Here is an 18,619-nt window from a genome sequence, read left to right as displayed (position 1 = left end):
GTGGGGAGGACAAGTATAACAGTACATCATCTGCAAATGCCGAGCATGTGTAATGGCCTCGGGACACCGATAACCACCTGATATCTGGATTTTGGCCAATTGCCGTAAGCAGATGTTCCATACATAATACGTAGTGGAGGGGTGAGAGGGGGCACCCCTGTCTCGTGCCATTACAGATCTCGAAGGGTGCTGACATTTGTCCATTTACACGGATTTGTGCCTGGGGTTGATCTGTACAGGGCCATGATGCGTTGTCTCATTTTAGAGCCCATGCCAATCTGAGCCAAGGTTGCCTCCAGAAATTCCCAGTCCACCCGATCAAAAGCCTTCTCTGTGTCTAAGGAGAGCAGGAATAGAGGCCAGTTGTTCTGGTGTGCAAGGTGAACAGCGGAGAAGGCATGGAGAGTATTGTCCCTTGCCTCTCTGCCACGTATAAAACCCACTTGATCTGGCGTCCAAGTTTAGCAAGCATATGGGACGGTAGCTAGGGCAGAGTAATGGATCCTTCCCTTCCTTTGGTATTACTGTAATAAAGGCACAAAGGAAGGAAGGAGGGATGGGAGAGGCTGTCAAAATATCATTGAAAGCCGCAAGGAGGGGAGAGGTCAGTTCTCCCCTGAGGACCTTGTAAAATTTGGCCATGTAGCCATCAGGTCCAGAAATTGCCTGCAAGCATTGAGGAAATAGCGAACTCTAGCTCTTCAGGAGTGAACTGAGCCTCCAGGGAGGTAATGACATCTGGAGGGAGAAACGGAAGTGCAGTGTCCGCAATGTACTGTGCTAGGGAGGGTAGGGAGGAGTCGGAAGGGTCGTGGGCTGAGGGTTTGGGAAGGTTATATAGGTCTGAATAATAGGCACGGAATGTCTCTAATATTTCCAGGGGGAAGTAGGTGACAGGGCCAGCCTTAGATTTAATAGCAGGGACGTAAAGGGAGGACTTCTTTTCCCTCAGGGCTCTAGCTAGGAGGCGACCTGACTTGTTCCCCCATTCATAAAACAGCTTACCCGTGACTTGCCTATAATAGCAATGTTTAGCGTTTAGTAGCGTCAAGAGTTCCTGATGCACTTTGATAATATCCCTGAAGGTCGTGTCTAGCTGCAACTGTTTGTGTTGTGACTCAAGAACATGTAACTGTGTAAGTAGAGAAGTTAATTTATCCGAGGCTGCCCTCTTGAGACGTGCCCCATGCCTCACTAGAGTACTGCGTAGCACGCTCTTTAGCGTCTCCCATTTAGTCAATGGGGGAGAAGAATCATGTGCGTGGTCCAGGGCGAAATTGGAAATAGTTAATTTGGGATCTTGGAGGCACAGATCATCGAGAAGCAGAGACATGTTCAGTCTCCAGGAGTCCTGTGGCTTGGCAAAAGAGGGCAGCGAGAAAGTGCAGGTCACTGGAGCATGGTCAGATAGAGTCATTACACCGATCTTGGCTGAGGTGAATCTAGGCAACAGGAAATGTGTGCAGAAAATATAGTCTATCCTACTGTAGGAGCATCTAGGGTGCGAGTAAAAGGTATGGTCACGGTCCTGTGGTGGTAATGCTCTCCACACGTCAACTAGTTGAAGAAGATGGAGCTTCCATTTCAGGGCTATGAATTTGGTATGTGAGAGGTACGAATGACCTGAGGTGGTGTCAACTGAAGGGCAGAGAGGGAGGTTAAAGTCACCACATAGTATTATGGGCATTCCGCAAAGTGTGCAAGAGCATCCAGTTGGTTCATCAGAAAGGGGACTTGGTCATGGTTAGGGGCATAAAAAGAAGCCACGGTAATGATCTTGTATGAGAGGGAGCAGTTAGCAAATATATAGCGGGCGTTAGGGTCAATAACTGAGGAGCGAATCGTGATTGGGAGGGACTTGTGGAAGGTCAAGGAGACTCCCTTCGTCCTGGCTTCCGGATTAACACTGTCTATCCAGGTTGTATAGTATCTATTGGTGAATGGGGGAAGGTGACCCTCTTTGAAATGAGTTTCTTGTAGGGCAAGTATGTTAACTTTTTGTTTGTGGAGAGAGTATAATGTTTGGGCTCTTTTCTCAGGCGTGTTGAAACCCTTAACGTTAAGGAATGTGACAGTGATGTCAGCTGCCATGTAAACATTTGGGGATAATAACTGACTCACCCTGGGAGGAGGAGACCGATGGAGTGTCCGATCAATCAGGGCAGCACCACAGGAGAATGATATGCCTACTAAGAGGAGAGAGAAGGGTCAAGGAGAGCAGAAAAGGCACAGAATAGCATCCCCTACAGACACGGGTACAAAGGGACTAAAGAAGATGGTCTTAAAGGCCAAAGACTCTATCGGAACCAGTCGGATGTCAATACTAGGGTGAGTAGCACAGTAGGCGCACCAAAGCGAGAGGTACATGTGTGTTTATAAAAACATGAGAAACATTAAACAGGTAGAAGCAACAATATGGGCCATATACGGGACCATTTGCTCAATGAAGGAACCCCTTACTAAACTGAGGGTAAGGGGTGCTAGTATACAACAGGCTATGAGAAAACTATGTGGAAACTCAGCCCAATTCTGTCTAATTGCTGGGAGGCAGAGTGAGGTAGAGGGAAATACCGCTACCCCACGGGGGAGATCTCGTCTTGGGCGACCACTTAAGCACTGACAGGGGCATAGCTAGCAGGTGGACAACAAACAGCTAGGAGGAAATATCACCACAGTCAGACGAGAGGTCAGCAGCCTGGTAAAAGTTCCAGGAAGTGGGTCACTGCATCAGGTTCAGGTTTTATGTTTCTGTCTCTGAGGCAAAGGGTCCGAGGTCTTCTCATTTCGTCTGGGTATCTGAAGATGCAGACCCGAGGGAGAGACCAGGGGTCCCTGAGGCATCGGGGCAAACAACATGTCCCAATCTGGCAGAGGGATCGGTGGGAGCTTAAACGTGGATAAGAAACCAGGAACGTCCGAAGAGCAGCAGAGTGTGGCAGATGTCGATCCATATCTTGCCAACAGGGAGAAGGGGTATCCCCATTTGTAGACGATCTGTGCATTCTGGAGCACTTGGAGGAGAGGTTTCAGTGAAGCCCACAGCCGCAGGGTACGTAGTGAGAGGTCAGGGTAAAGATGAATCTGAGTCCCATTGTAAGACACATTCTTTAGGTGCGTTGCCTTGCGCATGATGTCGTCTTTTTGGAGGAAGTGATGCACTCTACATATTACATCCCTCGGTTTCTTGGCGTCGGGATTCTTTGCTTTCAGTGCCCTGTGGGCACGATCCAGTTCCAACGGTGAGTCTGGTGGCTTTTGAAGAATTTCGTGAAAGATCCTCTGCAGCGTGCTAAAGATATCCTGTGGAGGCACAGATTCTGGGAGGCCCTTGATTCTGATATTATTTCTGTGATTCCTATTGTCCATATCATCGATATGATCCACTGTCGATGCGTTTTTGTATTGTAAGATTGCTCGTGACCTCTTGCAGCTGCTGTATTTGAACAGAAGCTGTGGCATGCATTTCTTCTAATCTGTGGACTTTATCCTGTAAGCAGGAAACAGCCGATTTCACTGGTTTAAGATCTTGTTTCCATGTGGATCGGAGGTCTGAGGCGAGGGAGTGCATGTCTGTCTTGGTCGGTAGAAGGGCCAGTAAGGCCTGCAGCTCAGGAAAAATGTTTAGGGTATTCACAGCCACTTTTGATGAGGGCAGGAGCGTAGAAGACAGCCGAGGGAGGTGAGTCAACCATCTGCAGTGCGGGGGAGGTTGCAGAGCCAGGGGGCCTGTGGGCTGGTGGGAGACCAGTCCCATGCAGGGACAGGGAGCCCAATGCCGGAAAGTCTGTTGGCAAGGAGGAGAGGTCTCCGCTTACTTGGGCCACCTGAGGTAGTGACGTCAGGATCTCCCTCAGCAGAGTCGGTACCGGCTTGTCAGGAACAGTGCTGCGCCCGCTTCCTGCATTAGTGGAGGCCGCGGCCATGTGAGGTGCTGCAGAGCCTGAGAGCAGGGAGGTCAGGTGGGATGGCTGAGATGGAGAGCCGTGCCGGCTTTGCAGGCTCCTGGAGGCTCAGGATCGCCTGAAAGAAGTGGGGGATGTGGCTCGGAGGGTTGCTGGAGGTCTGATGTACCCCATTCTTCTTTTTTGAGTGAGATCTGCCTCCCATAACACTGACGGTTGCCTGTATAAAGACCGGTCAGGCCGGAGCACACACAGTGTGCGACCTCGCTCCAGCGCGTCAAGCCACGCCCCCGAATCAAAATTATTAATTTAAACTCTATTAAATTTGATTTCAAAATTTACAAGTCACTTTTCATGAATTATAAAAAGTCTTTAAACAAAGTCTGCAAACTACAAGGCGATCACAAAAGTGCTAAACATTGTTACATGATGTGCATTACAGACAGAGCCGTAGCTAGCTCTTTTTGCTCCTGAGGCAAGAACAGGAAATTATGCCCCCGCCACATTTTGGCTTGGAGCACCCCTTGGAAAAAAAAAATAGCGGGACACCCTTTCTCATTCTCTTCTTTTCTTCTTCCCCATCTGGCACAGTACATGATTATAATCTGTTCCAGCCAAAACTCTTGGGCAGAACATGCAACACAAACATATAAGTATTAGTCTCTGCACTTCTCCAGCATTATCCTCCCCTTTTCCCTACAAATGACTCCAGCTTCCTCCAAACATAATGCCACAAGACTTCCCACAACGCCCAATAAATTTGGATTATAGGAGCGATCATATAAGTGCTAAACATTGTTACATGATGTGATGTGCTTCTTATACCAAGTTCCAGAGATGTACAGCCCCTCCATGAATCCAATAGAGATACATGGAGGGGCATGCCGGCTGCCGCGTCATGCAGGGACGGAACGCCCCCTTTTCTGTACATTGCCGCAGCCCCGTACAGGAGATCGCAGGGGGCCCCAGTGCTCGGACCCCACGTGATCTAAAACTTATCCTCTATCCTTCAGATAGGGGATAAAGTTCAGAGCACTACAGATCCCCATTAAGTGTATCCAACCAAAGAAAACTGATGTCCAGCACTAGGTGATCTGATAAAAATCTTGCCTTTATTGGAGATTCACAATTTCATAGAACAAGACACAGGTACATCAAACCTCCTGATGCGTTTCACACAGTATTGCGCTTAGTCATAGAATGATTCCATTAACAAAAAAACTTGTTAAAATACATACAAAATTCAGTCACATGACTCGATTGAAATAGACAGCTGGAAAACACGTTCAGGATTTCAACCAAGTACAATGAACTCTCCTTTCATTAATGTTAGTTATGTACCGTATGCACATTTATTCACTTATATAGGTATATACATATTGGCCCTCATTTACTATTGCAAACCCGAAATGTTTTGTCGGGTTGTGCACCAGATTCTGTCGCATTGCGCCAGAAATTCTGTCTGCGCCAGAATTTGCGCCAGAATGGAAAAAAAACCTCACTAACTCTCCATTTTGCTAAGAAAATCCGAAAAAGGGGCATGGCCGTCAGTAAAAGGGGGTATGGTCTCCGAAAAGGGGCGTGTTCCCGACATTTTCACAAAAACACAACATATTTACTAAGGTTTCCACATAAAATGTGGGGGATTTGAGATGAGGAAAACTAGACAGATCAGAGCATGTGTAAAAAAAGCAAAGTTTAGGGGAAGTGGAAAATTTAGGGAAACCTTAGTAAATACCGTGGAAAATAAATTGTAGGGAATTAAAACCCACAAAGAAACCTACACTCCTCTTTTTTTTTTTGTAAATATTTTTTATTGAAACATTTTTCAGTAATAACAAAGAACAAAGGCATCGTAAGATGCAACAGTTGCAGTGGCATCAATAGTAATGATAAGAATGACATGACAATATTAACCAACCATATCAAACCAAAACATACAGTGATATAAAGTATTGCTCGGAAGGATGGTGTAAACCATGACTGATCTACAACAGTAGTGTTGTAGAGTAACAGATAAACCAGTACTCAATGTTGAGTTAAGCAACCAGAAGTAATGCTGAGATTGGTCTGTTGGGTGAATGGAAATCTAATAGTGTAGATGATTCTTTGTAGGAGCTAGGCCGGACTTAATGATTATATGTCAATACAATGTGAGGAGTGTTTCCAATGATGCCATCTTCTTTCAAAGGCTTTATATCTGTTTGAACCTAAAGCTGCTATATTTTCAAAAGAGTAAGAGGTATTAATTTTGGCCACTAATGCTTCCATAGTAGGTATCACAGGCGTCTTCCAATGACTTTGCATGTATGCATGTATCTATCTGTATGTATGTATCTATCTGGGGTAAAGTACCAGCGCAGTGCGGTTTTAATAGCAGACTCCAGATGGGAAGAGCATTGGAAAGCTTTGGGAGCTTGGAGGAATGCTGTTTGCTATGAACCTAACAAAAATGAAATTCCCAAATCCCTCTCCCATAGTCGTAGGGGGGATGGCTTAGAATTAATCTGAGTCTGCATCAGTGCTAGGTAGAAGGGTTTCAAACCCTTATTGGAAGGTGTGAGCAATTGGAAGGCTTACTTGTGCCTCGCTTCAGAAGAGGGGGCAAGATTATGTAGAAAGTGCCAAATTTGCAAGAATTTATAAAAATCATGTCTGGGTATGTGGTATGTAGAAGCCAACTCCATAAAAGTCATCAGTGTTCCATCCTTTTTCAAATGGCCCACCTGGGTGATTCCTGCAGAGATCCATGTGTTAAGGCCTAGATCTGGGATCACAGCTTGAATGAATGTTATAGGGAGGTCACCATGAGCCATTGCTAAAGAGGCTGTGACATGTGCTGTAAAGAAGCTCCAGACTAAATAGGACACTTTGACTAATGGGTTGAGCAAGGGTGGGGAAGGGGTGTTCCAGAAGGGGCCGTACATAATATTCCTAACTGAAAAAGGGGCTACTACATGATTCTCCATATTTACCCAGGGAGATGCCTGTTCTCCGCACCACCAATGCCTCGTCATCGACACCAGAGTAGCAATGTAGTAGTAATATATATTGGGAGAGCCCAAACCATCCTTTAGACTTGGTCGGGATAGGATATTTTTGGATATTCGCGACTTGTTACCAGCCCAGATAAAGGAGGTAAGCATTTTTTTGTGTTCTTAAGAAAAAAGAAGACGGGAGAATGATAGGGAGAGTGCGGAAAAGATATAAGAATTTAGGTAGTAGAAACATTTTAAAGGTAGAGACCCTTCCTGTCTATCAGATCTCAGACTTGGATAGTCGTTCTAAGTCTTTCGCTACAGTGGTTAGTAGAGGTTCATAATTTTCTGAGTAGAGTGACTTGTGGGGAAAGGAAAGGTGTATTCCTAAATAATTTAAGCTTATTAATTTCCACTCAAAGGGGTAGGACTCACGTAATGTAGTAAGGAGGGATGATGAAAAGTTTATGGGGAGAGCCTGCATTTTTGTGTCGTTAAGGTTATAGTAAGTAAATATGCCATAGTGAGAAATATTATTTAACACAACCGGAAGCAAGCCAGCGGGATCCGTCAAAGATAGAATGACATCATCCACATATAATGCGATAGTATGCGTCTATTTACCTGTAGTGACCCCCTTAATTCTAGCATCACTTCTAATCGACTGTGCCAAAGGCTCCATGGATAGGATGTATACCAAAGCTGATAGGGGGCACCCTTGCCGTGAGCCATTGGTGATGTGAAAAGCATCAGAGAGCGAGCCAGTAAGCACTCTGGCCGTGGGGCAAGAATAGAGTGAAGTGAGAGCTGAAAAAATATTACCTGCACACCCCATATGTGAGAGTACCGAGAAAGAGAACGACCAGCCCGAAATTCTGGGGCCTCTCCGGATCTTTTCCCGGTTTAGGTAAAGTAGTGATAATAGCTTGGAGGTTTTCCTCTGGAAATTTGGCCGTGCGTACCGCCTTACGACAGAACTCCAACAAATGCGGGGCTAGGAGGGAGCTAAAATTTTTATAATAAGAAGCAGCAAAGCTGTCAGGGCCCGGCGCTTTTTCGTTAGGCAGTGATTTGATAGTTGCAAAAACCTCCATAAGTGTGATGTCCTGGTTGAGATCATGAACTTGGGAATGAGTCAGAGCAGGAAGATTGAGGCTAGCGAGATATAATTGTATAAAGAGGGAGAGATCAGGGGGGGGTAGGAATAGTGTCTTGTAAATTATATAGATGGGAATAAAAGGAAGCAAAGCAATCCGCTATGTCCTTAGATGTAAAAAGTTTGGTTTGTAGGGTGGGGTGGAGGATTTAGGGGATACGGGACTTAGCTTGCCTCTGTTTCAAACGTGAGGCCTGCAGTTTGCTAGCCCTGTTGTTTTGGGAGTAATATTTGGTCTGGAACTTCCTATGTGCTTTTTCATATGAGTTAAGAAGAAGACATTGTAAGTCCCTCCTCAAGGAGATAACAGCCTCAGCAGCAGATGGGGATGGATGTATCTGGTTTGTTCTAGAGTTTTTAGTTCTTGGAGGATGTCTCAGAGTTTTTGTTCCCTTTGTTTCTTTAAGGCCGAACGGTACTTGATACAAGAATCCTGTATAAATGCTTTGTGACAGTTCCATAACAATATGGAATCTGCAACTGAATGGTTATTCTGATCATAGTATTCCTTGATGTCTCTCCTCAAGCAATCTGCATACTGAGGGTGTGTCCAGAGGTAGGGGTTGTTGCGCCAAGTATACGATTTAGGTCATGATGCATGATCCCTAAGTGTTAAGGTTATAGCGGCATGATCTGTCCAGAGGACAGAGGGGTGTGCGGGATATCAGAGGGGTGTCCAGGGGTTACAGAGAAGTTATGAGGGGTGACAGAGAGGTGTAGAGGAGTGAAAGTAGGTTGGGGTGCACTACCTGAAGCTGAGTTGGCCTCTGCCAGCACTGCCTTTGCTCCTTCCCTCCATCCACATCATTCTGCAGAGGGACCAGGGAGAATCCAGAGCTGCTCCACAGGAGAGGGAGGATACACGAGAATTGGAGCTTCAGCATCACCAGTCCCGGTGTGAGGTGGTTTTTTGCGCCCCTCTAGATCCATGCGTCAGCTCCTCCCCCAGCTCTCCGAACATTTCCGAAGCTAGAACTGGGGGAGGGCAGAGCAAGGGGAGGGAGGAGGTCCACGCCCCCTCCCTCATCTCCCCTCCCTGAGCTCGGCTGCTCGGCTGGACGCAGATCTCTACGGCCACGCCCCCTCCCTGAGGACATAGATCTCCTCGGCAGGTCCCCTCCCTCATCTCCCCGAGCTGAGGACGTAAATCTCCACGGCAGGTCCCTCCCTCATCTTCCCTCCCTGAGCTAGGCTGGACGCAGATCTCTACGGCACGCCCCCTCCTTGAGGACATAGATCTCCCCGAACTGAGGACGTAGAGCAGTGCTCCCAATGAGCTCTATATGTAAAGGGGGACATACTGTACGGGCTAAATGTCCCCCTTTACACATAAAGCTCATTGGGAGCACTGCTCTATGTCCTCAGCTGGGGGAGATGAGGGAGGGGACCTGCCGTGGAGATTTACGTCCTCAGGGAGGGGGCGTGGCCGTAGAGATCTGCGTCCAGCCGAGCAGCCGAGCTCAGGGAGGGGAGATGAGGGAGGGGACGTGAACTGCTCTCTCCCCTTGCTCTGCCCTCCCCCAGTTCTAGCTTTGGAAATGTTCGGAGAGCTGGGGGAGGAGCGGACGCATGGATCTACGAGGGCGCAAAAAACCACCTCACACCGGCACTACACACAAACTTCCCTCCCGCCTGGCCTGTACGCCTGTGACTCACAGGTGTGCAGGACTGGGCAGAAAAATCTAAAAAAGTTAGTACCATGTTTCCCACCAGAGTGTCCTGGCACACTGGTTTGGAATCAATGCCTCAGTGTAATGTGTGCTGGACCCCACTTGCGTCCCCTTGCAACAGTGCACCTGAGTCGAACACCTCACTCGCCTCATCGGAGCTACAGCTCTGATTACAGAACATGTAAGTGCAAAAAATACAAACTTCAAAAAACACTAAAATCTCTGATAAAAGTGCTATCAAAAAAGAGGTAGTATTATATGTGACAAGGTCATCTAGGGTGGATTTAAAGGGGGGCAGTTTAAGTTGTAGAAATTTCTGCAACAGTCCGTTCCATAAACCCGAGTCAGGGGAACTCTGAGATTAATGTTTTTCCACCAATTGGTTTCAAAAAATGTATCCAGATTTGTAATTTTCTTCTACTTAAAAATCTTAACGCTTCCACTACTTGGAGCTGGAATAACCGTGGCTGCTGGCACCAGACCTGCCCTCCAATGGGTCCTCAAAAAAGGATTTAAAATAAATTAAATTTAAATTAAATTTAAAAAATCTCTTTTTTCTCTTCAATTGTGATGCCACATATTCTCCCAACCCTGCTGCCACATCCTAACCCTCTGCGGCAGTGATTCTAATAGCGACGTCTGTAATCTGCATATGACTTGTACATTTTTAAATAATATTTAATATAATGTAAACCAATAGTTGCTATACAACCTACTGACTGTTGACTGGTGGTGTCAGATGTCACTTGGGATAAAGTGGATGAACGAGTTAACCTATTGCTGGTTTGCTGGTTGAGATATGACCGCTAGCTGATACTGGGAGCTCAGGCCTCTCGCTGCTACTCCTGCTGCCACTCGCCCCTAGTCTGCAGCAACCTCTGCCTTATGAATTTAGGCCTATGCCACTCCTCTGTGCACATTCTGGCACTTCTCTTCCTGACATACTTAGTGCATATATGAGGGGAGTATAATATGCTCCACTACGCTTAAAACAGTATATGTGTACAACATCATCAGTGAGTACTTTTGCCTGGCCTTTCACAGTATCTAGGCCCTTGAGACTTTAATAGACAGGAACAAAATAGTACACAACTTAGATGCACATATGTGGTATGCACTTATGAGGGAAGAAAATGCGCTACAGTACACTTAAAAAAGTATTTGTGTACACCAGCCAGTGTGTACTTTTGCCTGGCCTTTCACAGTATCTTGGCCCTTGAGACTTTAACAGGAACAAAATAGTACACCACTTAGATGTACGTATGTGGCATGCACTTATGAGGGGAGAAAAATGTGCTACAGTACGCTTACAAAGTATTTGTGTACAACACCATCCAGTGAGTACTTTTGCCTGGCCTTTCACAGTATCTAAGCCCTTGAGGTTTTTAACAGGAACAAAATAGTACAACACTTAGATGTACGCATGGGGTATGTACTAATGAGGGGAGAAAAATGTGCTACAGTACGCTTAAAAAAGTACTTGTGCACAACACCTGCAGTACACACCAGTGCTGCAGCACACAGTCGCTGTGTATTGCACCCAAAGTTGCACTTTCTCTCTCAATCTCACTCCCTTCCCTATCAGTGCTTCTGTGCTGTATTTGTGTTGGGTTGAAGTGCTGCTGTTCTGTCAACACACTGTGCAACACATTGCTCTCTGTCCTCTCAGTAATAGAACACTGTAGACAGTGACTGTAAGGTTAATCGCTGCAGTAAGAATGCTTTTCTGTGCAAAACACACTGCTCTCTGTCTCTCTCTGTGCAACAGAACGGTAACTTGACTAGGAGGGGAATCGCTGCTGGAAAAAAGCTTTTCTGTGCAACACACAGTGCTGTCTGTCCCTATCTCTTTGCAGTGAAAGGCTGAAGTGACTGGCTGCAATATGGCTGGCAATTATATAGGGCTGTGACATCACAGAGGTGACTGGCTGTAATAGGCTGCATCCTGCATGTGATTTATTGTCATCCCGCCTACCCTTGTTCCGGCCTTCCCAGAATTCCTTGCCCCATGTCCTCACATGTGGATCCGCCATTTTAGATGCCCTGGAGCCTGAACCACACTAAATGGAGTTTAATTAAGTGATTCACGCATTCTCGTTGCAAATAAAATTTTTCCGGAAATTCGTAACAAATTTGGATTCGATTTGTTCATCTCTACCCCTGATAACAAGTGTTGTGATGAGGTAAGGGCAGTAGATGTTAAAAAGGGGCTATAGATTTGGTTCTGTATACAGAACATATCAGCAGATACAGAGACTGGCGATATTTAATAATAATCTTGATTTTATCCATCTGTAATGGTTAGATATTGCCATACCACTCAGTTATATGGAACAAAGACTGTCCCAGTTTTTTTTTTTTTTTTTTTTCATTGCAAAACATTTAAGCCCCTTCATTTACCTCAATAGATTTTTTGGAAGAAATGTTGCTCATGTCTCTTTACAATACTACAAACTTTTTAACCCCTTCCTGATCCATGATATACTGTAATATGCCATAGCAGCCATGAAACGTCCTATTCTTACATCACAGTGAGCACATGATCCAACATTCTGGTGTAATTTCCTGCATCCAAGATAATTTTGACTTTTCTGACAACAGATTCCATGGAATAAATGTAATGTTAAACAGTGCTAAAAATAAAACCATTCAAAAATATTGCAGAACTACTGTCTGCCCCTCCCCCCCCAAAAAATAAATAGAAATAAAAGTTAATTGATAAGTTATAAGTGCCCAAAAGAAAACAGAAAAAGAAACAAACCATAATATAGCTACATTGATGAGAAAAAAAAGTCTCTGTGTTTTTTCATTTTTGCACTTTTGTTTTTCCTCCTCACCTTCTAAAAATCACAGCGCTTTCTTTTTTTCACCAACAGACCTATATGAAGGCTTGTTTTTTTTACAATTTTACTTTATAATGACATCAATTATTTCACCACAAAATCTACAGTGGAAGCAAAAAAAAACAAACATGTTTTGTGAGACAAAATTTGAAAAAAAAAAATTTTGGGTAATTTTTGGTGACTTCAGCTTTTGGTACAAATGACACCTTATTTTTATTCTCTAGATCCATACGTTTAAAATTAGAGATGAGCAATTTAAAAAAAAATTCAATTCTGCCGATTCGCCAATTTAAAAAAAAAATAAAAATAGGTTTGGTTAGAATTTATTTGCAGCAAATCACTATTAATAGCTGCTATTTCTGGCCTACAGAGAGCCTCAATAGGAGTGTAGAACACTTTGCTTTGTCCTAACATGCATAGGGAGTGTGCTGTGTTAGTGAAATAATACTGTTATTCAGTATGACATGCAAATTACAGGCATCGCTATTAGAATTACTGCTGCAGAGTGTCTAGAAGTGGCAGATTTTTTATGTCATTTTCATTTTATTTAAGTTGAACTTCTTTTAATGATTTGATTACCCATTCTGGTGTGCTTCGAGCTGGCGGAGTGCCACGAGGCGAGCTACCACCTGTTCCATCCCCTGCCTCTCAGCGCACCCCCATACTCTGACTGTCCACTTGAAAAGGGAAGGACTGCAGTACCAGCAACTTGGACAGGGGCACATTCAGCTTCTGTGTCATTGGATAAGTGGGCGCATGAAGCTAGAAGTGGTTGCAGTGAAAAAGATCGTACTTGTATCTTAAAATCCAGCTGGTGGTTCCAGACCCTTCCTCTCAATTTTTTATTTAATCAGTTATGGTTCATTGTTATCGCTCCAAGCTGTTTCATTGAATTCCTGTGATAATTCCACAGGTAATATGACAACGACAACCATAGGGCCTCAGTCTTGAAAAGATTACATCATTTTTTTTACATTTATATTTAAGATTTTTATTAGATTCCCAAGTTTAATGTCCAGGTGTTTACTTTCAACTAATACTGTATGACCACAAAAACCAAACTAACAAGGAGTCACATGGTGGCGCAATCACAGAGTCTAGAGGTGGCAGCAGCATGAGGAGACCATAATCTGTCAGAATGACACAGCCTGGAATTGGTGGCAGCACGAGGAGACCATATGGTGGCAGAACGACCCAGTCTGGAGGTGGCAACAGCATGAGGAGACCATAATCTGGCAGAATGACACAGAGTGGAATTGGCGGGTGGCAGCAAGAGGAGAACATATAGTAGCTGAATGGCACAGCCTGCAGCTCGCGGCAGCATGAGGAGACCATAGGGCCTCACAATCCCTAAGATTAAAAGATACATTTTTAAATTTTAAATGAAGATTTATGGTAGCTAGTGCTACCATTAAAATTTGTTAGTAATGTCCCAGGCCCAGCAGCATCAGTAAACCATATAGTGGCTGAATGGCACAGCCTGGAGTTAGCGGCAGCATGAGTTAAACATATAGTGGCTGAATGGCACAGTCTGCAGTTGGCGGCAGCATGATTGGAACATATAGTTCCTGAATGAATGGCACAACTTGGAGTTGGCGGCAAATGAGGAGACCATATAGTGGCTGAATGGCACATCCTGGAGTTGGTGTCAGATGAGGAGACAATAGGGCTTCACAAACCCTAAGATTAAAAGATGAATTTTCAAATTTAAATTGAAGATTTATGATAGCTAGTGCTATTATAAAAAATTTTAGGTAATGTCCCAGGCCCAGCATCATCAGTTAACCATATAGTGGCTGAATGGCATAGCCTGGAGTTGGTGGCAGCACGAGTAGAATATATAGTGGCTGAATGGCACAGCCTGGAGTTGGTGGCAGTATGAGTAGAACATATAGTGGCCGAATGGCACAGCCTGGAGTTGGTGGCAGCATGAGTAGAACAAATAGTGGCTGAATGGCATAGCCTGGCATTGGCGGCAGTATGAGTAAAACATATAGTGGCCGAATGGCACAGCCTGGATTTGGTGGCAGCATAAGTAGAACATATAGTGGCTGAATGGCACAACCTGGAGTTGGCGGCAGATGAGTACATATTCCTTTTGTGGTTTAAACACACCAATTCAATTGGTCTCCTACCAGTGCATATATATATATTTTATGATTAATGTAGGGACTTAAAATTTCCCTTTTATTTCTTTGTTTAAAATATAAACCAATTCTTTAACTTTTATAATTATTTATTCACTCAGGCCGCCACCATTTTGTATAGCAGTGCACATTAATAACAAACAATTGACCACAGATCCTTATATAGTAGGTGTTTTATATGAACTCACAACCTATATACTTGTTTAATTCCCAAGTTGCCGGATTGCATCTATGCACCATGTGCATTTATCATTGCATTGGTTAAGCAGCATATATAGGAGTCTAATAGTGCACAGTCCCGTGTGACAATTCTGCTTATATAGGTGCCGTTGATATTGCACACAATCCCTTGGCTGCATATAATTGATCACACCTTCCTATGTTATTGCTGCTTATTGTCCCAAACGGTATTAGTAAACCACACACTTCTTATTGCACCATGTCCATAGTGAATGTGATTGATATATTGTGTGCTGTGTTTCACACTAGTGGCAGCCATATACTCAGGAGGAGCTCTGTCTTTAAACACATAAAGTGCTATGTGCTATTATGTGCTTTGGTATTCAAATTGCACAGTCCCCTTCATATATTGCACTTGTATATTGCACTTATATCATTCCTCATGTTGTAACACAGCAAAACAGTTTTCCCATTAGAAACCTGTAATCCGGTACTTGCTTCTCCTGTGGTCCTGATACTCCTACTCCACTGGTCCGGTCTATTCTTATTCCTGGACAAACGGGGAGGTAAGTGTTAGTCCTTATGTTGGATTCTACGCGTTTCTCGCTGTCAGTTCATCAGAAATCAGATGGACAGCATTTCTTCAAAACTGCACTTGTGGATTTCTCCTGTTGTACATGTGCAGATAAGTACACCATATAGTGGCTGAATGGCACAGTCTGGAGTTGGCGGAAGCATGTGGAGACCATATGGTGGCAGAATGAGACAGCCTGGAGGTGGCAGCAGGAGCATCAGGATTCCTAAAAGTTACCCGGTGACAGAGTGGTGCGGTGGGTGGCAATACCAGTACCCGGTGACGAAGGTGGGTGAAAAAAGGTCTGATGCGGAGGAATGTTTGTAACTAGGGAGCAACGCCTTAAATCTGTTTTGCACTATAAATATTTGTAAAATGTTGGTGTGGCATCATGGTCAATCTCCTCTGATGCATCTGGCATTGGTGGGCGGAAATCCTGGCTGATCCATGCCTGAGTCATCTTCACAAAGATCAGTCCCTCCACATTTTTTGTGGACAGACAAGTTCTCCTTGGGGTGACTATGGCCCCCACCGCACTAAACACCTGCTCTGATGGCACACTACTGGCCGGGCAGGACAGATTTTCCAGGGCAAACTCTACTAGTTGCGGCCACAAATCAAGTTTGGCTGCCCAGAAGTCTAGCGGTTCTTCAAGGTGTGTTGGCATGGGCATGTCAAGGTATGCCACCACCTTCTGGTTCAGGTCCTGCTCATGATCTACCTGCTGCTGATGATTTGCTTCACTATGCGTGTGAAGAAAGCTACCCATCAGCGACTGAAGACTCAGGCTGCTCCTGCCACCCCTCCCCTCCCCAGCACCCATGGCAATGGAAGGTGAGTGCAGAGTGCCCCCCGAGTCAGACTTGCCAGAGGATGGATGCTGGCGCCGATAGGCATCAGCCAACTGACTACGTAGGATATCTCTGTTGGTCAGTTTGTCCTCCCTCTCAGTGGGTGTAAAAAAGGCCCCCATTTTGTGCCAGTAGCGAGGGTCCAATAAGGTGGCGAGCCCGAAGTCATCCCGCTCCCGAATGGTGACAATTTGGTAGACACTACACAAGCAAGTGAGCATGCATCATGCCATTTGTGCAAGTGACTCGGAGAGACTCCATCTCCACTTCATACTGCCACGGTGTGTCTGGGTCCTCTTTCTCGTCTTCCTTGTAAACCTCTAGCTCATCTGGCTGCTCCTGCTCCTCTCCTGTCAGATGACTAGAAAACTTCCCATTTCAAGAAAACCTAAACTGTGCTCTACTGTGCCCCTCCCCCCTCCTCCTCCTCCTCCATTTCAGCCCCCACAGGGCTCATGTGGGAGTGAGATGTAGGCGCCACGTCTCTATTGCCTTTATAAGCCATTGTTTCCAACACGTGTTGTAGGAAATAAAGCAGTGGAATGGCATCGTTCATCCCATAATCCTGGTGACTGACTAATAATGTGGCTTCCTCAAAGGGCCTGAGCGAACGGCAGGTGTCATGTATGAGCTGCCACTGGTTGACATGAAAGTTAATTTGGGGACTACCCCTATCCGCTTGGATTATCAAGAAAGCTGCGATGGTTTTTCTCTGTTCGTATAGTCGGTCCAACATATGGAGGGTGGAATTCCAACGTGTGGCAACTTCACAAATCAGACTATGTTGGGGGATACCTTTCTGATGCTGCAACTCAAGGAGGGTGTGCTTTGTGGTGTATTAGTGGCTGAAGTGCATGCAAAGTTTTCTTCCCATTGTTAGGATGTGTTGCAAACGGGGGGAACACTTCAGGAATCGCTTGACAACCAGAGTGAACACGTGTGCAATACAGGGCGCATGGCTCAGCCTTCCTTGTCGCAGCGCAGACAAGATGTTCTTCCCGTTGTCAGTCACCATGGTTCCCTTTTCCAGTTTTCGTGGAGTAAGCCATGCTCCGATTTCTTTATGAATCACTTTTAGCAGTTCCTCCCCTGTGTGACCCTGTTTGTCAAGGCAAACCATGTGAAGAACAGCGTGACACAGGGTATGCTGAAGGGGCACTGAGACTTGTCTGTGCAGTAGAGAATGAGGACACGGTGGAGGATGAGGAGTTGGGGTCGCACACTGTCCAACAGCCTGAGTGAGAGGAGGAAGCAGCGTGACCTGTCCAAATTGGTGTTGTGGCTGTGTAGGAACCACATTCACCCTGTGGGGCGTAAAGGGCATGTATTGTCCCTGACTATAGTTACAGCTCCAGATGTCGGCGCTGCTGTGCACTTTGGTTCACACCGACAGGCTCAAGCATTGGCCCACCTTCTCTTTCACAAAATTTTGCAGGGCTGGTACTGCCTTCTTGGCAAAGAAATGACGGCTTGGCACTTTCCACCTCAGCTCGGCACAAGCCATCAGTTCTCTGAAAGGTGCAGAGTCTACCACTTTAAAAGGGAGGGACTGCAGCACAAACAACTTGGACAGGAGCACATTAAGCTTATGTGCTGTTGGATGAGTGGGCACATACTGTTGTCTCTTGGACATGGCTTTGCCGATTGTTGGTAGAATAACTGACTAAAAGTAGGAGGAGCAGGAGCATCTGGAGCGACAGAAGGAGGGTATAACACACAGCTCCCTTTGGCTGCAGCTATTGCTGGCTGAAAGAGGGAGGGCGGGGCACTGGGTGATGCAGCAGGCTGGACTACTACATTGGAGCCAGGCTGCTTTATGGTAACGCAGCATATGTTGACGCAGGGCCGTGGTGCCAACATTGGGACCCTGGCCACGCTTCCCCTTCTGCCAACACATCTTGCATGTGGCTATGTTAACCTCCTCCAGATGCTTGATGAAAAACTGACACACCGCCGAGTAGCTGATTTTCCCACCAACAGTCCACACTAATTGACTGCTACTGCCGCCGTCTCCAGGAACCCCTGTTCCACTGCCTCCCGGTAAGGTAGGCTGCTGCGATGCAGGTGGTCTCCCCAGGGCACGTTTGGCTCCAGAATTTCCACTTCTGTCACCATGCTGACTCCCAACCATGCTACCACCTTACTGGCTCATCTGTTGCCTCACGGGCAAACTGCAACCCTCTTCTGATGATGAAGCCCCTTCTGCACCCGGCTCCCAATTGCGATCGGCTTCATCATCATCAACAAGCGTCTGCATGTCACTGATGTCCTCCTCAGGTTCCTCGACAGTGTTTGCTTCAGGACCCTGAACGCTGGCA

Source organism: Hyla sarda, chromosome 10 (genome assembly GCF_029499605.1).
Source record: "Hyla sarda isolate aHylSar1 chromosome 10, aHylSar1.hap1, whole genome shotgun sequence".
In the NCBI taxonomy this organism is placed as follows: domain Eukaryota; kingdom Metazoa; phylum Chordata; class Amphibia; order Anura; family Hylidae; genus Hyla; species Hyla sarda.
This window is presented reverse-complemented; position numbering follows the sequence as displayed.